We start from the raw sequence: 21,239 nt of genomic DNA on the forward strand, positions 1-21,239 counted from the left end.
CAGAACAAAGCCAAAAACCTCCAGAGGTTCCCACGCTTACTTTTGAAAATCCGGTTTCCTGATTGGTCCTCTGGTCAGGTGTTTGGTTCCCTTTGTAACCCTTTACAGCAAAAGAAAATTAACCCTTACCTTACCTATCTACTTATGACAGCACCCCTGAGCTGAGCAGAACCAAGCCAGCCCAGGGTGCTGGCCCTCTCACTCAAGAGGCAGATCTTCCCCCTCCAAAGACTACCTATTCCTTACCTAGGCAGCCTTTATATAGGGCCTAGCCTAGCCCTGATTGGCTGGCTCTAATCTCGGCTCTGACTGGCTCTCAGTACGCCCTTCTCTGATTGGCTGGTGGCCTGTGCAGCCACTCTGGCCTATTCTAGCCCCCTCTTGCATGGAGGTGGGGCAGTCACCTCACCATACCCCCTAATAAATTAAACATACTTTTTAATATATTTAAGTCCATTATAAATGCTGGAGGCAAGCAGGGTTTGGGGTAGAGGTTGACAGCTCGCAACCCCCCATGTAATAAACCTTGCAACCCTCTGAGAGGTCCCAACCTCCAGTTTGAGAACCCCTGGTACAGATCAGGAGCTGTACTGGCTGGGTAAGAATGAGGCTGGATATTTGCACTGTGACTCCCTCCACACTAGCCCTGGCTCAGGCAGCATCATTTACCTTTGCCCAGTCACAACAGTTTACGTTCATCTAAACCACTGTTTGGTGCTGCAGCCAAATGGGCACTGGCCAGGGGAGAGATGAGCATGGCATAAACAGCCTAATTTCCACTAAAATCCGGTGACTGGTGGATTTAAATAAGGTCCTAATCCTGCTGGGGAGCTTCTGGGTGCTGAGGAGGGGCAATGGGGGAGGAACACAGGGTTAGGAGAATGTGTTGATTTGGATGAAATTTTCACTGGAAACCTGGCAGGCAGGCAGCATGCCAGCCAGCCAACCAACCAAGCAGGAGACCCTGGCGGGTGCAGTGAGCTCAGGCTACAGGAACAATGACATAGGAAACCCTTAGTAAATAATGATTGACATGACCTTGCAAATCACAGCAAGCTAACCTTGGTTTCAGTGCCTCTTTGAATTACTTTCCATTCCTCACATTAGTACTAGCGAAAGGCTTCCAGGCAAAACAGTAGCAGAGTGGTTCAGTAGAGCTGGCCACTGACTTTGTGCAGGTATCACTTATACAATAAAGGGGCAAGGCAGAAGAGGACCAGCCCACTGACTTCAGAGAGTTACTCCTGATTTATACCTGTGTTGGTGAGAGAATGAGACGCATGTATCACTTACAGAGTTCTGAACTCTCACAGTGTACCTATGCAGTGATCAATCATTCATAATAGCTGTCGCTGCAAACTACTTTCAAATTATAAATGTTATTTTTGGTATGATTGAATCATAGAATATCAAGATTGGAAGGGACCTGAGGGGGTTATTGAGTCCAACCCCCTGCTCAAAGCAGGACCAATCCCCAGACTGAGTAGAAGGACCTGATCCTGAAAGTCACCACCCAACAGACTCCTTCACCATAGGATATCAGGGTTGGAAGGATCTCATGAGGTCATCTAGTCCAACCTCCTGCTCAAAGCAGAGCCAATCCCCAGATAGATTTTTGCCCCAGCTCCCTAAATGGCCCCCTCAAGGACTGAACTCACAAGCCTGGGTTTAGCAGGCCAATGCTCAAACCACTGAGCTATCCCTGCCCCTAAAAGAACACACCTGCAAAATCAGGATGGAAGGTAATTTTACAGGGTAATAAAAAGATTTAAAACCTAGAGGATTCCCCTCTGGGCTCAGCTTCAGAGTTACAAAAACAGGAATAAAACTACTTCTGTAGCGTAGGAAAATTCACAAGCCAAAACAAAAGATAACCTAACACATTTCCTTGCCCTACTTATAATTTCTGTGGTTTTCGATGGCATATTCCAGGTGTATTTTCATGAGATGTTGTACCTGCTTGGCTTATTCCTCCGTCTGGAGAGGGAACAACAACAAATCCTTCCCTCCCCCAGATTTGAAAATTGCTTTGTATCTCCATTGGTAATAGGATCCAGGCCTCTAGGTCTGGAGGGAGAGGCCTCTAGGTCACCAGTGACCCCATCACATCATTCCTCTCCACTTGAAGGGACAGCTCAGTGGTTGAACCATTGGCCTGCTAAACCCAGGATTGTGAATTCAAACCGTGAGGACCACCCAGGAAGGCCACTTAGGGATCTGGGGCAAAAATCTGTCTGGGGCATGGTCCTGCTTTGAGCAGGAGGTTGGACTAGATGACCTCCTGAGATTAGATGACCTTCACCATAGGATTATAGAATACCAGGGTTGGAAGGGATCTGAGGAAGAATAGGGCTCTGCCCAATGGTGTTGCTCTGCTATGGAGAGTGAATGCCATTCTCCAGCACTGCCAGCTGAAGCAGCACTGAATTCACACACACAGGTCATGTCCTCAGTAGATTTCACATGGCAGCTGCTCTAGGTGATTTATGTGTGTGTTTAACTCCCAGACTGATCATCTCAGTCTCCTGCATGCCATGAAGGACAATGAGGCAGAGGAGCAGTGAGTGGTACAGGCTTCTCACCTGTCATGGCTGGGCCACTTCGCATAAATACCCAGGAGTTTCAGGCCACCCATTAACAGAGTGTTTCCATGCCTCCCTCTCCAGGAAAGCCCTCCCTGAGAAAGGTAAATCAATTCAGCACCCACTGGTGGTAACGACTGAAGCTCCAACTGAGACGAGGACAGAACCAGGGATCACTTCCCGAGGGCTGATGCCCAGTTCCTGACCCCTCTGCCCTCTTTGCCTGCTCCTCCCGCCTTGTTCCCTGAGGGGAAGGAGTCAGCAGCAAACATGGGGTTATCTGTCTGCTTGCATTACAATGGTGAGATGGTTCAAATGGCCAGGAATTTTGGGTGCCCAAACTGAGACACCTGAAAGGAGACTCCGGTACAGAAGCACTGAGCATCTGCCCTCTGGCAATCCCTTTCAGGTGTGTCCAGGGTCCCCCCACACCCACGGCTCACCATGGAAATGGTTTGCTGCCCTGAGCCTGTCCTGTGATTTCAAAGAAGCAGGTTGGAGGAGATGAATTATGTGCAGCGGGGCAGGGCCCAAGATCTCCCCTGAGCTTGGAGAGTTTGAGTCTCCAAACTGGGATTCTGGCAAGGCCAATTTTGATCTTGACAATGGCCTCTGCCTGGCATGTTCCCTCCCCCCCCCCCACTTCCCCAGGCCTCTACCCAGCACATCCCCTCCACTATCTCCCCACCCAAAACAGCCTCTGCCCAGCACATTCCCTCGCCTCCTCAAAACAGCTTTTTCCTGGCAAGTCCCCTCCCCCCACCTCCCCAACAAAAACAGCCTCTGCCTAGCACGTCCCCTCCCACCCACCTCCCCAAAACAGCCTCTGCCTGGGGTGAACCCTTCCCCTCCACCTCCCCAAAACGGCCTTTGCCTGTCCCCTCTCCCCTACTTCTCCCAAAACGGCCAAGGAAGAGCGTGAGGATATAATACTGTAGTACTGCTGGCTGTTTATGCAGTTTGGAGCTCTTTGACCTTCACTGATTGTTTTAATAGAAATCACCAATGCTTTGCTTTGCCCTCAGTGGGAAGGACTTTGCTGTACACCCTGAGGTTCCCTACAAGATACCGAATATATCAGTTTTAATTCTGTGGAGCCTGATTCTCGGCCAAAAACCTTGTTACCCTCAGCTCATTAATTAGTATCAGTTGGCAATCAACACAACTATTATTAGCCATGACAAAGGCTCAGGCTACCATTTTGACAGTATGCCAGCTAGCACCGGGGTTCTCTCAGGATCACATCACTCCCCTTTTCCCTCTACTGCCCCCTACTCACAGTTTGTTGTCTGAAGCCAGTGAAGTCCCAGAGCCCAGGGGTGCATTCAGGTGGGTACATCTCCCACTCTGGGGGAGAGTGATGCCACCGCCTCTGTCACTGGTTGCCAGCACCGGGCCATTGCTGTCACCTCGGTGTTGCAGTTGCTGCAGTGCCGTATCCAGAGGTTCCTCCATCTAGTTTAAGGACTTCAGCTCTTAGTTATTTCATGGGATTGTGAGGAACCTTAGCAGTGTCACCTCCTCTGTATTGTTTCACCAGAACATGGTCCCACACCAGGTCAAAGACTTAGCCCTCCAACTAGCTTATTGGTGTTTTCAGTTCTTTGAACTCTGGAGGGAGAGGGCCAAAGAACTTTTGGAACTCTTTAACCAGAGTCCACACTACTATGTAGGAATATCTATCTCACCCATGTGGCTTTTAGCCCACAAAAGTTTATATCCAAATAAATTTGTTAACCTCTAAGGTATCGCAAGGACTTCTCATTGTTTTATCTCACCCCCATTAACTTGGATTTGGCATCATTACCCCCATCTTAGCAAGTGAGGTTAAATTAGGTGGACAACCCCCCCCCCAACAATTAGGACATATTGAATACAATTCTGCTGCCCTTTACTCATACAGTAGGGATAATGACATTGCATTACCCCTGCATCCAAGATTATAGTGAATTTTAACTCAAAACAGCTGAAATTGATCCTTTTGGCCAAGCAGGATGGTCTCCTGATCACTGAGGCAAAGTAAGTGTGTCTATGCAAATTTGGTCTGCTCCTGAATGCTTTTCCTCCCAGTTCATCAACAGATGACAGAAGTGATCTCATTCAGATCACTGCTTACATCTGTGTGCATTGAAGTTTGTCTTTTCCACGTGAAGTTACCACACACACTTTGGCAAATGAGTGGAGGAGAGTTAAAAAGTCAAAAGATTGGCTAAAAAAATATTAGTTGAGATTTTGGGGCCATTCTCATGATGGAAGGGGGAGAGAGTTTCTGAGTCATGATTATTGTTCTTTTGAGGTTGGCAGTACTAGTGAGGCAGGGAAGTTTGGAGAGGAAATATCATGTTCTTTGTAGGTAATTCAGTGGTTGAATCCCTGCTTTAAGTGCAATATTCAACTCAACTTTAATTATGGAACCAACAGGGCTGCCCAGAGGAGGGGGCTAGTGGGGCAATTTGCCCCAGGCCCCGGGCCCCAGAGGGGCCCCCACGAGAATATAGTATTCTATAGTATTGGAACTTTTTCTGTATGGAAGGGGCCCCCAAATTGCTTTGCCCCAGGCCTCCTGAATCCTCTGGGTGGCCCTGGGAATGAAAGCTGGAACATCCATAGCACGCAGTCCGGGAGACCATATATCTCTCTTAGCCAGCATTCTTCTAGGGAGAGAGTAGAATTCTTCTGTTCTTTGATTTAGAGCTCATTAGCTAAATCAGACCTAGAGGACTCACTGAACACAAGGAGGGCAGCCCCTGCTGCTCTGCTGGGCTGAGAGCTGGGGACAAAGAGAATACAAACATCTTGGAGGCAGTTCCCACTGCAAAACTCCTGCGTAGATGAAAAGCCAAAGCTGATAGGACTGAGCCAGAGATTGATGAAGGAGAAAACTAATTTCCCCCTGTGGTGGGGCTAGCAGGCCAGGAAACTCAGCCCTCTGGGACAGGTGTATATCTCTGCATGTTAACTGAAAACCTCACTCAGCGGAGACCTCCCTAAATCCAGGATCTCCCTATTAAGTATTCAGCTGGATTGTTTTAATGAGATATCCTGTTGTGCTGCAGACAGTGTCCATGGTTAGGCTTTTCAAGTCCTTCCTCGTCCCCTCCCTAGTGGCAGAGAAGGATGGCTAAAGGCACGGCCTGTGCTGCATTTGTAATCTCTCCACTGCTGGTTCTGCTCTCGCTGACCCCAGTGCAGATCAGAGCGAGCGCCCCTCAGGCCACAGCTACCTGAGTGTAAAGCTGATAGGAGGCCAGAATCAGGCCCCATGACATTTCCCAGTGGAGCAATAATTACACGTGATGTGCAGTGGTTCAAGATTTCCATTGTCTCTTTGATTATTCTCTGGGCTTATGGTCTGTGTGAAGAACAGAATCTGAGAGCAGTAGGACTTGTCTTTTCCTCTTCTAATGCTGTCACTTAAAGTGAAAAGGGGGGTCTCGGGTCTGAGGGGTAAACTACAGCCTTGAGCATTAGGAGAGTTGGATTCTATCCCTGCTGCTGTCACAGGCTTGCTGTGGCATCTCAGGCAAGTCAGTTAACCTCTTTCTGTCTTGGTTTTCCCCATCTGCAAAATGGGACAATAATACCTATTCAAAGGGGTGAGAGGCAGCTTTAATACAGTCATAAAAGGAAAGAGCTCAGAGCGCTTCAGACTCCAGGAGCGGCCTAAGAGCCTCGTAGTGCGAGCACTGATCTATTGCAGTCTCTTTGATACATGCACTTAATGAGAATACAGTGTATTGGAAAGTAAATGCCGGTGTGTCGGGCCCAGGTGGGAGAGGGAGCATACTGGCAAACGCTGTTTGAAGGACTCATGTTGCCCTTGGTCTGAGCGAAGGAGGTTGAGGGTTAAGTTCTCGGCCAACAGCGGGGGTCAGCGGTAATGCCCTGCTTTCCCAGAAGGAGCTCTGTGAGCGCAGAGGGAGCAGGGGCTGTTAGAACCAACATGTGCTGTGCAGATCTGAGAACAGGGTTCTGCTCTGAGAGGGGCTGCAGCATCCTACAAGGAATGCGGCCTTCCAAAAAGTGAGAACGTGTTGATCGCTTCAAATAAGAATCTTTTAAGCTGACCAAACCAGTTTGCAGCAAGCACTTGGAGACCAGGGGTGCTGGGTGGATGGCCCTAGGCACCAGGCATTGGAGGGAGATCAGTCAGGGTAGATAGAAAGGATTTTTTGTAATTGCCTTTGTGGTAGTCCAAGCCTCTTTCTCACTGAATTTTAGGGGAGGGCCTAGCAACATGGGAAATGCTCTTCCTCCTAAACAAGGAAGCAGGTGCCTGGGCTGGCCTTGTGTGCTCAGAGTCAGTCCCTGTGAGGGAGGAAAGATGGGGCATTGAGCTGGTGCGAACGCATTGTTGGTGGGAAAGCACACAGATCTCTAACAGAGCAGCAGGAGACTGGGGGTGAGTGTATTGTGCAATTAAATCCTCCCTTTCTGCAGGGCTCCCGCTATCACTTGGCATCTGGTGTTGCACACCTACATCCTGTCAGCAAGGCCAGTCTGGGTTTAGGGCCTGGGTCTGGGTCTAGGGTTACCAACTTTCTAATCACACAAAACCGAACACCCTCGCCCCACCCTTTTTGTGAGGCCCCACCCATGCCCCAACCATTCTCTACGGCCCAGCCTCCCATTCCTCACTCTTCCCCAGGCTCACTCACTTTCACTGTGCTGGGCAGTGGGTTGGAGTGCTGGAGGAGATCAGTGCTCTGGGCTGGGGCTGCAGGTTCTGGGGTGGGGCTGGGGATGAGGGGTTTGGTGTGTGGGAGGGGACTCTGGGCTGGGGCAGGAGCTGGGGTCCAAGAGTGTATATGTGAGAGCTCCAGTTGGGGGTGGGGCTGGGGATGAGGGGTTTGGGGTGCAAGAGAGGACTCTGGGCTGGAGCAGGTGGTTGAGGTGCAGAGTCCCAGTGGCGCTTACCGTGGCTCCAAGGAAGCGGCCCCCAGGTCCCTGCGGCCTCTAGGTGCATGGGTGGCCAGAGAGGCTCTGGGCATTGCCTTCGTGCCTGCAGGCACCGTCCCCTGCAGTTCCCATTGGACGTGGTTCCTGGCCAATGGGAGCTGCAGAGCCAGTACCTGGGGCGAGGGCAGCGCGCTGAGCCTCCCAGTGTCTAGCCACTCAGTGCCATGGGGCTGCAGGGACCTGGTGGCTGCTTCCAGGAGCCGCTTGGAGCCAGGGCAGGTAGGGAGCCTGCCTCAGCCCCAAGCCCCCACTGTGCCGCTGACTAGAGTTTTAACAGTCGAAAACCAGACGCCTGGCAACCCTACTGGGGGCCCCCTATTGAGAACCCACCTGTGATGGGGTATTCACCCCACACCAGCCTGGAAAGAGCTAATGAGGCTGAGAAGGGGACCAATTAACTTGATAGGCCACAGCTGAGGAGACTGAGTCTGGCTAAGCAACCCCTGATTGGGGACAGAGCCCAGCCGAGGAGGAACAGGTGGGCCTATGATAAAGCCAGGAAGTTGGCAGCAGAAGGGGCTGCAGTGTGGGGGCCGTCAGTCCCTCTCTGGCCATAGGGAGCGAGAGGATGAAACCAGGGTGAGAGGAGCAGCCCTGGGGTCCTGGCCCTGAGGGAAGGGTGCTCTCAGAGGAGTGGGGAGAAAAAGCCTCTTAGAGGCGAATAGGTACAACCTGGGGAAACAGGAGCAAGGTTGGGTCTGTGCAGGCCTTGGCTGCTGGTGTAGGGTTCTTGGGCTGGAACATGGAGTAGCAGGTGGGTCTGTGTCCCCCTACCAGCCTCTGGGGAAGTGACATAGACCCGCAGTGGAAGGGCCAGCTTTAGGGCAATTCAGCTGACTCCCCCGAATCGGGCCCCATGCCCCTAAGAGGGCTCTGCAATGTCCCAAAGGAGCTGCAGCCGAAGTCCTGCCACTGCTGTCGCGGAGGACGGTCCCTCTGCCGAAATGCCGCCGAAGGCACTGGCAACCAATTGAGCTGCTGCCGAAGTCCCGGCACTGTCGGCAGCAGCAGCTCAATTGTTGCCAGGGCTGACACTTCCATTTAGGCGACCTAGGCAGTCGCCTAGGGTGCCAGGATTTGGGAGGGCAGCAGACTGCTCCGGTGGACGTCCCGCAGGCATGCCTGCGGACGGTCCGCTGGTCCTGCGGCTCTGGTGGAGCATCCGCAGGCACGCCTGCGGCAGGTCCACTGGAGCTGCGGAACCAGCGGACCGTCTGCAGGAATGCCTGCGGAAGGTCCACCAGAGCCGCGAGACCAGCGAGCCGGCCCTGCGCCTAGGGCGCCAAAAACACTTGTGCCGCTCCTGATTGTTGCTGCTGTCTTCGGCGGCATTTTGGTGGAGGGTCCTTCCTCCGCGGCAGCAATTGAGCTGCTGCCGAAGACAGCGGTGGGACTTCGGCGGCAGCTCCTTCGAATCAGCCCCCGCGGTGCCTAAAGCCGGCCCTGCACAGTGGAGCAGGAGATTGCCTGGGACAGTCGTCCTGTGGACTTTGGTACCCTGGAAGGGGATGGCTATGATGACCTGGCCGGAGGGCCGAGCCATGGACAGAGAGAGCACCCTGACTTGTAGCGAGAGAGAGGGGCAGGGCGTGTGAACGAGCAGCAGAAGGGGGCGTTGGACCCGCAAAGAACTAATCCCCAGAGTGACCAGGAGGTGGCGCCCTGTCGGTGAATGAACCCCACGAAACAGCCTCATAAAAGTCAGCTCCTCCCAGGGAGAAAGGGTGCCTGTTTAGAGTTCTAGAACCGCTCCAGGGGCTCGGTAGGCAACTGGCACCAGGGCAGCACTTAGGTGGCAGCATGAGGTAAAGGCCCAAGGGAAGCCGTACATTTCATGGTGTGGTCTAACACTGGCTGTGTGGGAATACGTGGAGAGGATGCAGCGGGGTTGTGGCAGCAGGGGAGGGCTATGCAAAGAGCACACACCTGGGGTTGAGGAGGACGTCTGGCAAAGGGGTGGGAGGTAAGTGGGGAGGAGGGGCCAGGCATCACCATGTGGGAGGGAGGTGCCGACGTTCAGGGAGCAAAAGGGAAGGCTATGCTGCAGGAAAATGTGTGTGTGCAAGGTCAGGGGAAGTTTTGAGCAAGAAGGAGGCAGGTTATTAGGGACCATTGCTCATAGAGGGGGTTCAGGAGGGAGCAGCGCTGGGACCTCATCCAGGTCAGACCCCTGCCCTGATGGGCATGCTTCCTTCCCCCAGGTGAGCAGCCAGGGGGGGCCAGGTGAAATCCACACTGCAGGGCCTTCCTGGCTGAGTAGAATCTAAAGAACAATTCAAACCCAAACTGTAGAGTGTTAGCCTAACCTGTCCTGGTGGTTATAGAACACACTGCACAGTGCATCCAGACACAGATGCTAGACCAGGGGTGGGGGAACTTTTTGTCCTGAGGGCCACATCTGGGTGGGGAAATTGAATGCAGGGCCATCATGGTGTGGAAAGGGGTGCAGTATGCAGGAGGGGGATCAGAGCAGGGGGTTGAGGTGCAGGGAGTGGGTGCAGAGTGTGGGACGAGGCTCAAAACAAGGGGTTGGGATGCAGGAGGGGTGCGGCAGGGAGCTCAGAGCAAGGAGTTGGGATGTGGAGTGTAGGAGGGGTGCAGGGTGCGGGCTCTGGCTCAGCACCGCTTACCTGGAGTGGCTCCAGGGTGGCAGTGGTGAGCTGCAGGATAAGGCAGGCTCCCTGCCTGTCCTGGCCCTGCGCCGCTCCCAGAAGTGGCTGGCACCAAGTCCCTGCAGTCACTGGAGGAGGAGGGGCAAAGGGCGCTGCATGATGCCCTCGCCTGCGGCTATCTCACCCGAAGCTCCCATTGCCCACCCCTGCGCTAGACACTCCATCCACTAGCCCAAGCATCATGGAATAACCCCAGCACGGGGTGATGCTAGATGATTCTGCCCTCAGAACATTTATTGTCCCATCAGACACCATCATGACTCGTTTGCACCTAGCAGTGATATCAAAGCTGGGTAAGCTCTGTGGTCTCTGATTTCACAGATGGGGAAACTGAGGCACAAAGAGGGGAAGGAATTTTTTTACTGTTACATAATGGCAGGGGGTTCCACAAGATCCTTCAATTACCTTAAATGCAAACTAGTTAGAAGTAGTCCAAAAGTTCAGCTATTTAGGTTTTACAGTGACCACCAACCTCTCACTGGATGACGAATTAAATGTTTGCATTGGAAAGGCTCCCACTGCACTTAGCAGACTAACTAACAGAGCATGGAACAACTCAAAGATTACCATCAAGACCAAAATGCTAGTGTGCCAAGCTTGCATCCTCAGCACTCTCACATCTGGTGGGGAAACATGGACAATTTATGCTCCTCAGGAGAAAAGGTTAAACAGTTTCCACCTATGTTGTTTACGCTGCATACTCAACACCAAGATAAAGTCACCAATGCAGAGGTTCTTCAGAGGTCAAATTTACCAAGTATGACAGCTCTTTTCAAGCAAAGATGACTGCGTTAGCTGGGTCATCTGAGTAGGCTGGAAGATGGATGCATACCCAAGGACATGCTATACGGGGAGCTATCAGAGGGAACAAGAACAACAGGACATCCTAAGCTTCGCTATAAAGACACATGCAAGCGAGATATCAAGGAATTTGGAATTGATCCTGACCAATGGGAAATCTTGGCAAGTGATCATAACGAGTGGCACCATCGTCTCCATCAGGGTATCAAAGTCCATGACAGAAGCTGGCTCCTACATCTTGAAGAGAAAAGAGCCCATAGGAAGAAAGCAGTGCCCAACCAAGAGACATATGTAAGGGGACTATTGTCCCCTTACTGAAACTCAGTGGGGATGTTTTGGTTGACTAGCATCCAGTACCAAAAGAAAGGGGAGGGGTCAATGGGAAATCAGGACCCTGAGACTGACAGTCCCCAGGAACAATGGGGAGAGGCCAGTGCTCCAGGTCAGCCTGGTTGACAGGGCGGGCAGGCTAATCAGGAAGTCAGGAGGCTGGGGAGGTGGGTCCCATCCTCCATGTGAGTTGGCATTGCCTGGGTCAGACAGAGTGGAGCCAAGCTAAGGAGAAAGCAGGGGCCCAAGCTAAGCTGGAGAGCAGAGCTGTGCCAGCCAGAGGGGCCAGAAAAGCAGCCCAGGAAGCAGGTCAGATCTGGGAGCAGAGTCACAGAAGCAGCCCACAGAACAGACCTGTGCTGGGAGGAGAGCTGCAGCAACCAGAGCCAGGGGGGCCAGAGAAGCAGCCCAGAGAGCTGGAGGCAGAGCAGCAGCAGTGCTGCGGCAGAGTGGAGCTGGAGCTGAGGCAGAGTGGTGGAGCTGGGTCTGGAGCAGTCCAGAGCCGGGTGCAGTGAGCAGCTGGAGAGAGAGAGGGGGATCCTGAGCAGCGGGCCCAGCACAGGGAGATGCCCCCAGCTAAGAGATCTTGCAGGCCAGACTTGGAGGGGGATCGTAAGCCCGACAGGGCGGGGGCGATGCTGGGAAGAAGGGTCCTGCCACCTAAAGCCTGAGACCCTGTGGCCACTGCCAGAGCAAGTGTCCGACCCTGCAGCACAGCCTGAGAAGGAGGCCTGGGCCGTGTGAGGAACAGACTGTGAACTGCCCTGACATTCCAGAGACACTGTTTGTGCCACAGAGCAAGGTCATGTGTTTTCCTTTAACCTTTCCTGTTTTTTCATTATATTTTTTTAATTGATTGCTGTTTAATAAATTGTATTTGCTTTGAAGCATCCAGTGCAGAGAAAGCACCCCTAGCCCCTGCCCTAAGTGACCAAGTCAAGGTTGGGGGTCGAGCCTCCCAGGAATCCTGGACCACCCTTGTTGGGGTTATGAAGACTCTACCAGACAGGAGAGTGGAAGGGGAGCCCTTGAGGTCAGGCAAGCCTCTGGGTAAAGGAAGTGGGAGCGAGGACTCAGATTCTTTCACTAGCCCATTTCACCGGGGTAGTGTATAAGCCAGGAAAGTTCCCACAATAGCGGGACCAATTCCCCCATTTACATATACATTTGCAATAACTGCCAAAGATCATGCAAATCTCAGATTGGACTATTCAATCCCATGAGACGTTGCAAACCATCTACATCATAGGCTGCAATTCCCACCATCTCTCACAGACGAAAGGATGCCAACAACATAATGACTCTGGCAGAGCCCGAGGCAGCAGCCAATTCCCCCGACCTCCAGCCCAGCATGGCAGTCTATCTCCGCTGCCTGGCTGCATTGCTCGGCTCAATCTCAAACATGTGCTTGCTGCAGAGCTGCTCTACAAATTTGTACTGGAACTGAGCCGGGAGTTCTAGCTAGCCACGTGCTGGCAGCCCTTCGGAGTGCTGCCTTTCAGCCCTTGGTGATCTTTATCAGGCTAGTTCCTGCTGTTTACAAGCTGTGTTAAATCGCTGCAGCAGGCCGTAAATCATGGCTCCCTCTGTGGGGTAGGGAGGGCGGCGGGCAGCAGCCCTGGAGCTAGGGGCTGTTATCTCATCAGGTCTTACATGGGGCTCTCGCTTCTCCCCTGCTGTGTGAGGCTCTGCCCTTGCCTCCCCTCTTCTTCTTTTTGCACGTCACTGGACAGTCTCTGCTCCCCACCACATCCCAAACCCTTCTTGGCCCGAGACCTGGCTCCCTCTTCTCCAGCACATCAAGATCCAGCATAGCTCATCTCCTCCCCATGCGCCCTGCCTTGTTCCTCCCCTCCATCAGTGACCCCAGCCTCCAGACCGAGTCTGCTGCTTCCACTACCCTCTTTACTGCACACTGATCCTGATGCATGGAACGACCTCACAACTGATAACAATGCCAGCTCTGGGAGTGGGTGGGAATCCTCAGTGGAAACTCCAGAAAGAGCATATGACTCAGTGTGGGGTGGGTGATTTGCCCTGAGCCAGTCCCCTCGGGTACTACCAGAATCTGTCCAGCTGAGGTGTTGATAGGTTTTGGGGCCCTTAGTGCAAGGACGTTATTAGTCTCAGTGTTCGGGCAAAGTTCCAGCTTAGGGAAACTCTCTCTCTTAATGTTTTAGCCACCTCTCCCTCCCACAGGTTGAGGGACCCCCCTTCGCTCCCAGCCCTAACCTGCTGCCCAGATTTGCTGTTCATGGTGCAGCTGCTGCTGAGTTTCATTCCAGAGGTGGCTGAACCCCAGTGGTGGGCGGAGAACTTTGTTTGTTTGGGTGATTGTGGCACCTAGATAACAAAGCACAGCCAGGGTTCTAATGCACGTTGCTGGCCTCCCCAAACTTCCTCAGCACAAACCCCATCAGCTGGAAATTGCTCAGGAGCGGCCTGGGTCGGTGCTTCCATTAGGACCTTCCGCTGACGTTTCGGCAGCAGCTCAATGACTGCCGCTGTCGCCTGCAGCATTTTGGAGGAGGGTCCTTCTTCAGCAGCGCGACGGGAGCGGAACCCAGAAGCTCCTGCACGCCCTATGGGGAGCACGCAAAATGCCGCCCCCCAAAATTCTGCCTAGGGCACCAGAAACCCTGGCACCGCTCCTGGGAGTGGCTGCACGCTGGAAGATGTTTGGGGTGAATCAGACAAGGCAGGGAGCGGGGAAGGGGAGAGTGCCCCAGGGTGGGAGAAAGAGTGCCTGGCCCCCAGTGAAGCAGCAAGGGTGAAAGCCTTGGGCAGAGTATGTGTCCTGTGTGCTGATCTCCATGATGCTGCTCCAATGCCCCCCTGGGATATGGACTGCCTGGCAGTTCCAGGGGTTTCCTATCTCCCTGTGGAACCTGGTGATTAGGATGCCCTAGTTGCCTCTGGACAGCTAGCTCTCACTGGGCAGGTCAGGGCTTGTCTAGGGCAGTGGTTCTCAAACTGGGGTCTATGGACCTTGGGGGTCCTTAGAGACTGCACAACGGTGGCCGCAAAATATTATGCCTTTTTTTAAAAAAAATCTCACTGCACATCAGTATTGCATAATAATTAAAACCGACACAGCCAGTATTTCTGTTTACACCATATATTCCATGTATGAACAACGCTGTAATGCTCACATTGCATCAGCATCAACGTCAAAAATCTCCCAGCTTTGTGATAGCAAACCAGAAGTGACATAAGTTTTTTGATGACTGAGATGTCTTCAGCAGGTGGAAGTGGAATATCTTTTGATGGTGTATGAGCAAATTACATTGAAAATGGATAAGTTTTTAAAATGTCTTTTTACCAGTACTGCTAGTTGTGATGAAGCCATGGCCAATGCAGAGTCAAGTAGTAAGAAACAACGAAGAACAGAAAGTTTGCCGAAAGTTATACTGATTTTGGTTTTATAGAATTTAGTAATGGATGACCACAATGCTTTGTATGGCTTACAAATCCTATCAAATGAAGCAATGAAACCTGTAAAGTTGAAACAACCCTCACAACAAGGCAACTGGAGTATAAAGATAAATTGAGAGACTTTTTTCAATGAAAGAAAGAAAAATACTATTGACAGAAAGCTCAAATAACAAACAGAACATTGTTTCTGGAAAAGGCTCTGAAAGCATCTTTCTTGACAGCGCTTTGGAGTGCAAAGAGTAAAAAATCCCATACTATTGGAGAAGACCTGACTCTTCCAGCTGCTGTAGAAATGTGAGAAGTGATAGTAAGTGAAGATTCAGCAAAGAAACATAAGGCCATACCACTTTCTAATGACACAGTTAGTAGAAAAATTGAAGAATTTTCAAATGATGTAAAATGCCAACTAACTGAAAGGCTACGTATATGTGAACAGTTTGCAATTCAGCTTGATGAGACAAGTGATGTTGATAATGCAGCACAATTGTTAGTTTTTGTTTGGTATGTTTGGCTGGAGGGGAATTTTGGAAGAGTTTCTTTGACAGGAATTACGAGAATGGACAACGGGTCAGGAAAAATTCAGATTATTGGATGATTTCATGAAAGCTGAATTGCTGATTTGGGAGAAGTGTGTTTCTGTTTGCTATGACAGGCAATAAGAGTGGTGTTGTAGCAAGAATATGAGCCATAAACCCACAGGTAATTGTAACACAACATGTTGCATTGCCAGGCCCTTGTATCAAAGAAAATGGAACCCAAATTACATGATGTGCTAAATGCAGCTGTGACAGTTGTACAATTTTTAATGACCTGGCCTTTGAATTCCCACTTCTTTGCAAAGTTGTGTTTAGAAATGGGTGCTGGACATGACAAATTATTGTTTCATATGAAAGTGCATTAGCTGTCTCACAGCAGAGTGTTGGAAAGAGCTTTTGAGCTTCACAAAGAGCTGCTGGGTTTTCTCTCTGTGTACAATCCCAAAATCACCACAAACTTTTCTGACCTGATATGAATCGCAAAGCTTGCATACCTCGCAGACATTTTTAACTTGTTGAATACGCTGAACCTGTCCACACAATGGGGCTGTAGTGAGGAGGTGTGGCCTCCCTCAGATTCGGATGCGAAGGCAACACTGCAGGCTGCTTGGTGCGAGGAGCCAGGAGGACCATGCCCTGCAAGCAGGAATCAGAGGGGTGGGACAAGAAAGGGAACTATAAAAGGCTGGCTCAGCTGCTCAGTTGGGAAGAAGCTGTTGGAGGAGATAGATGCTTCTTCCCCGGTGCTGGAGGTGAGCACCAAGGAGAATTGCTGTTGCCCCAGGGACCAGCATGCACTTCCAGGGAGCCCTGACACTCTTGACGCAGAGGAGCTGCTACTGCTACCCTTGGTAGAGTATCCAGGGGAGATTGAGGATGACACCTGCATCCAGGTATGCCTGAGGGGGAGAGAGGGAAGCAACCCAAGGCAGTAGTCTGGTGGAGAGTGAGCCTGGAACCAGGTCAGCCTATTGTGAGCAGATCCTCACTGACTCAGTGGCGGACTACTCCACCACTGATAGGGTCCTGGGTTGGGATGCCGTGGGTTGGGTGGTCCCACGTACCCCTGACAACCCACCTCTGGGGTGGAAGTACTCCCCCTCCGTAGGCCAGGAAGCCTGTGCTCCTCAGCTCACCCCAAACTGGAGTCCCATAGATTGAGTGTGCTGATTACCCCAAGCCTGAGCCCCATAGCCTGGACTGGGATTACAGCTCTGCCTGGTTGCAGGCCAGAACCCTGATTGTTTGTTGTGTCTGCCTGTTTAAAGGCGGGGTCCATAGACTGCTGTAGCTCTGCCTGATTACAGGCCAGAGCCCTGACTGGTTACGCCCCGCCCTGCTTAAAGGCAGGGCGAGTGAACTGCAACAGCTGTGCCTGGTTGCAAGTCAGAGCCTTGGCTGGTTACTGCCCCACCCTGCCTAGCGACAGGGTCAATAAACTGCTGCTGCTCTTCCGGGTTGCAGACCAGATCATTGACTACTGATTACTCCGCCCTGTTTAACGGCTAGATGGATAGACTGCTACAGCTCTCCGTGGTTACAGGTCAGAGCCCAGACTGTGTGTGGCCCACCTCACTTGAAGGACAGGCCCCTTGAGAACCACTAATTCCCCCGTTTTTCCTGTCTGAAGAAGGCTTTAGCAGACCAAACTGTGAGGAGGTGTGGCCTCCCTTAGGTGCGGACACAGAGGGGCGGCCCCACCAGCTTACAGGGGCGCCACCACCATCCTTGAGGGGAGTGACAAGAGTGCAGCATTTCAGAAGAAAATAGATATTTGGAAAACTGGACTGAGCAGTGGAACCTCAGATCTGTTTTCACTATGGATAGAATTTCTGGACACGAACAGCATGACAATTGACTGTGGGAGACAGAATTGTGGCTCACCTTTGGATGAGCGCTTCAGTGTTTACTTTACAAATACATACATGGAGAAATATGATTGGGTTTGGGGTCCTTCCTCAACTTCTGCAATGACATCTTCCTGTTTGAGTGGAAAAGCAGAACAGGAGCTCCTGGAACTGTCCCATGTCCACACGTGTGACCCAGGGTTCAATGATTCCTAACCTGGTGTTACATATGAGTGTAGAAGCTCAAGCCCTAGGTTAACAAACCCAGGGTCTGTTAGCTTGAGAGTGCAGAGCTTAGACTGCAGAGTGGATAGACCCTGAGTTGCCCTGGCGGGGGTGGGACTAAATGTGACCTGACTGGAGGGTGAGTCGCGAGAAGAGGCAGATCATCACAGAGCTGGAGTGGCTGTCAACAGGGGGCACCAAAGGAGGAATGCCTGTTACTCCTGTACATGCCAGCAGGTAGTTACCCTCCACATGAGTGGTTGTAACAGTCAGACTTTAGAACCAGTCTCCATGCACAACAGCTCGCTGTGCAGCGTATCTCCCCTCTTGCACTGCTCTATGGAAACATTGGACCCTGGCATCAATTTCCAAAGCAGAACCATGTGTTGTCCTGCACCTTGTATATCATTTACACCACTGTCGGGTGAGGATGGATCATTATCAGAGTAGAAGAGCAACATTTTCCTGGATATACTGGTCCGGAGCGCAGGATAGCAAAGATTCTGCTCTTGAATTTTGCTCCCACCCTCTTTTACAACCCGGGAGCACTGCAGAATTTGCTTGCAATCTCATGTGCTGTCTTGATGATAAAATACTCTTGACGAACCACCACAAACTGAGATGTGCAACCATGCATGCTGATGCTGGAGGAGAGGAAACATTGGATGTGATGCTGAGTTGTTAGGCTGAATTTGAGCATTGTAGGAAAGACTCAGAAACAAAATAATGGTTGAGCCACCTTCAAAGCTTAAGTTTCTTTAGGGACCAATAATACTGATTCACCGAAATGCAAAAGTCTATCTTAATCTTCAAGTAGGAAAAGCAGACTAAATCCCCTTGTCACAATAAGTCAATCATATTTAGCCAGCAGAGAGCAGCTCTGGGTGTGGTGACATTAGCCAGGCCTGTGATTGTTTCTGGGGTCACCCAGTGGCCTCCGAACAGCGCTGTGTGTGTAACAGATCTCCTGGTAGCAGCCTGATTGCATCAAATGTTCTGTGAGTGTCCTGGCAGCACTTCTAAAAACCTTTTCCAGTGCTGGAGATAAAGTGTTTTTCCATTCCCTGTAAAGAACATGTTTCTAAATTGCTTTTCTCTTCTCTGCCCTGCAGTGAATTCACTTTGCATGAAGGATGTGTTTACATAAGGCCGGGTAAAGCCCATCCACATGTTATCACAGCGCTGGGCGGATTAATCTGAGGAAGATTTACTAGGATGTAAATCAAATGCTGTGTTTTCTTGGGTCGTCTTTTCAGCCGGGGAAGGACCGAGGGACTTTCTCCTCTTCAATCCAAATCCATCATTTAGTCTCCTGAGTATTCAGAGATTTCAGAAAGTTCAAACTCCACTGCCTACCATTGTTTGCACCCTGCCCAGTTTTGTTGGTTGCATTTCTGTTGCTTCCTCCAGTATGTGGGTTTCTCCCCATCTACCCCCACGCCGCATGATGCTATTGATTGGTATTGTATGAATAATAGTGCTTGTAAAGTGCCTTAGCTCTGGCAAAGTGCTTGGGATGTTGCACAGCCCCAGACCATTCAAATGATGCAATAAATGCAAAAGCTGCAGCAACGGACAATAATAAATAAACTCAATCAGCCCTCCGAAAAAGTCATAGAGCACCATTTAAAATTACAGGGATGGTCATTACAACTGGCCCGCTTTGGCCTGGCAACAGGGTTTGACCTTGGGATCTATAGCATTAAATGCATGACCCTCAACCATGTGAGGTACTACATCAGCTGTAGTAGGCTTTTATCCTCTATGTGGACCAGTCACTAGAGGGGGACAAAGACCTGCTTTCTCTCACACAGACTTATGTTATAATCCCCTCTGAAAGAGGGAGCCAATTTCAGCAGGAGTGATGGGTTGAGGTAGATGCTTCCATGGGAGTTCCAGGCCCTAGAAGCCACCATAGCAGAAGGTTGGTCATTGCTGATGAGGGGGCTCCACTGGGCACCATGACATAAGAGCTACTATCTAGAACAGTTGTATGCTCTAATTGCTTAACAGTCACTCTAGCCTCAGACTTTGGTCCACACAGTCTTGCAGGCATGGAGGGCATAGCTAGAGGCAAAGACTGAGCATTCACGTCTTTGAGTTGGGGGGAGCGAAGGTGGTTACAGGACTCTGGATGCTCCCTGACCTGGTCCCTCTGAAGTTTCACACTGTCTTACTGCTGTAGAGAGCCTCATGAATCCAGGGAAATGCACTCTGAGGGTTGTGTTACTTGCAAGTTGGATAGTGTTACTGACGTACCCATGCCAAGGCCCTATTATTTTCTTGTTGCCTGCCTTTCTAACACAGCTGTCCATCTCACATTTTCTCTGGGAGTCAAGGGACTTGGCCTCTTGTCATCTGTAGGGGAGACACTCTGAGTGCTGTTTCACTGTCAGGACAGCTACTTTCTCTTGCAACTCAGCGATCTGTTTCATCCCACGGTCACTTTCAGCAGGGATATTTATACGGAGTGGCTTCCAAAGTACACACTCTCATTTCACTCCCTTGGAAAAAGTTATCTTCAGAGTCCCAAGTTTCCCGCTTCCTGACCTCTCTCATCAGTTTAGTGAACGATGAGGGATTCCCATTTCTGTGGTCTAATTACAAGTGGAGCAGTGTTAATCCAGGATGTCTAGAACCCTTTAACACTTACTCTGGTCTGTGGCAATCCAAATCACTCCCTGCAATGCCCTTCTTATAGTGAGTGTTGGGCCCTCTGCAGGAGTCATTCCATCCATGCCAGATATTGAGATAGCTTCTCTCTCAGTTCCTGACAGGTGGTCCAGAATTTTAATATAACATCCTCTCCACTGTCAGTGCTTCCAAACACCCCCTCCAAGGTGTAGAGGTATTCAGCTGCAGTTTCCTCTGGTTACTGGCCCTGGGTGACCTGATAGATTCAGCAACCAGTTCTCTCAGATTTTTCACTAGTCTTTCTTTTTTTCCTTTCAGAGCATGCCCATTTCTGTTCCATCTGAACAGCTGGAGTCAACCAGGCCTCAAATTCTTCCTCATGCGCAGGGGTAGGTGTTATCAGAAACTATGAAAAAGCACCAAATCTCCTTGCCAATGAAAACATATGAAACCAAACAGCCCACCTTCGCCCTCACGGTCTCACACCTCAGCCCTCATGGCCTCACCCCTGGACTCTCATGCCCCTATAAATTCGAACACCCCTTTCCCATCGCTCATCAACCCAGCAACAAGCTTGGCTTCCTTTTTTGTCAGACCCATTAACTGGGTTACATAAAGTTTCGAGATGACACAAAGATTGCAGAGTGGTATATAATGAGAATGACACGTTATTGGTTCAGAGAGGTCTGGATCACTTGATAAACTGGCCACAAGCAAACAATGTGCATTGTAATACAGTCAAATGTAAATGCAGAGGTCCAGGAACAAAGAATGTAGGCCATACTTACAGGATGGGGAGCTCTATCCTGGGAGAAAAAGCCTTGGGCATCATGGTGGATAATCAGTTGGACATAAGCTCCCTGTGCCACATTGTGGTAAAAAAGCTAACATGATTCTTGACACCAGAGCGGCTGGCAGATCAAACCTTGGGTAATGATTGTGGTCCTGTGGAACATGGCATCCCTTGTGAGGGGCTCATTATCCCAGACTCCATTGAGCTCAGCCTTTCTCCTGTAATGGTACGGTGTAATAACAGGCATGGACCACACACACTGAATGAGGGCCTCATCCTGCTCCCATGGAAGTCAGTGGGAGTTCTGCCATGGACTTCAGTGGGAGAAGGACCAATTCGTAACTGCTACTGTCTGGTGTTTCCAGCAGCTGTAGGTGCTCCTTAGCTGATCACATATACAAATCGAGCAATTACAGAACCCAAAA

Source organism: Chelonoidis abingdonii, chromosome 16 (genome assembly GCF_003597395.2).
Source record: "Chelonoidis abingdonii isolate Lonesome George chromosome 16, CheloAbing_2.0, whole genome shotgun sequence".
NCBI lineage: Eukaryota > Metazoa > Chordata > Testudines > Testudinidae > Chelonoidis > Chelonoidis abingdonii.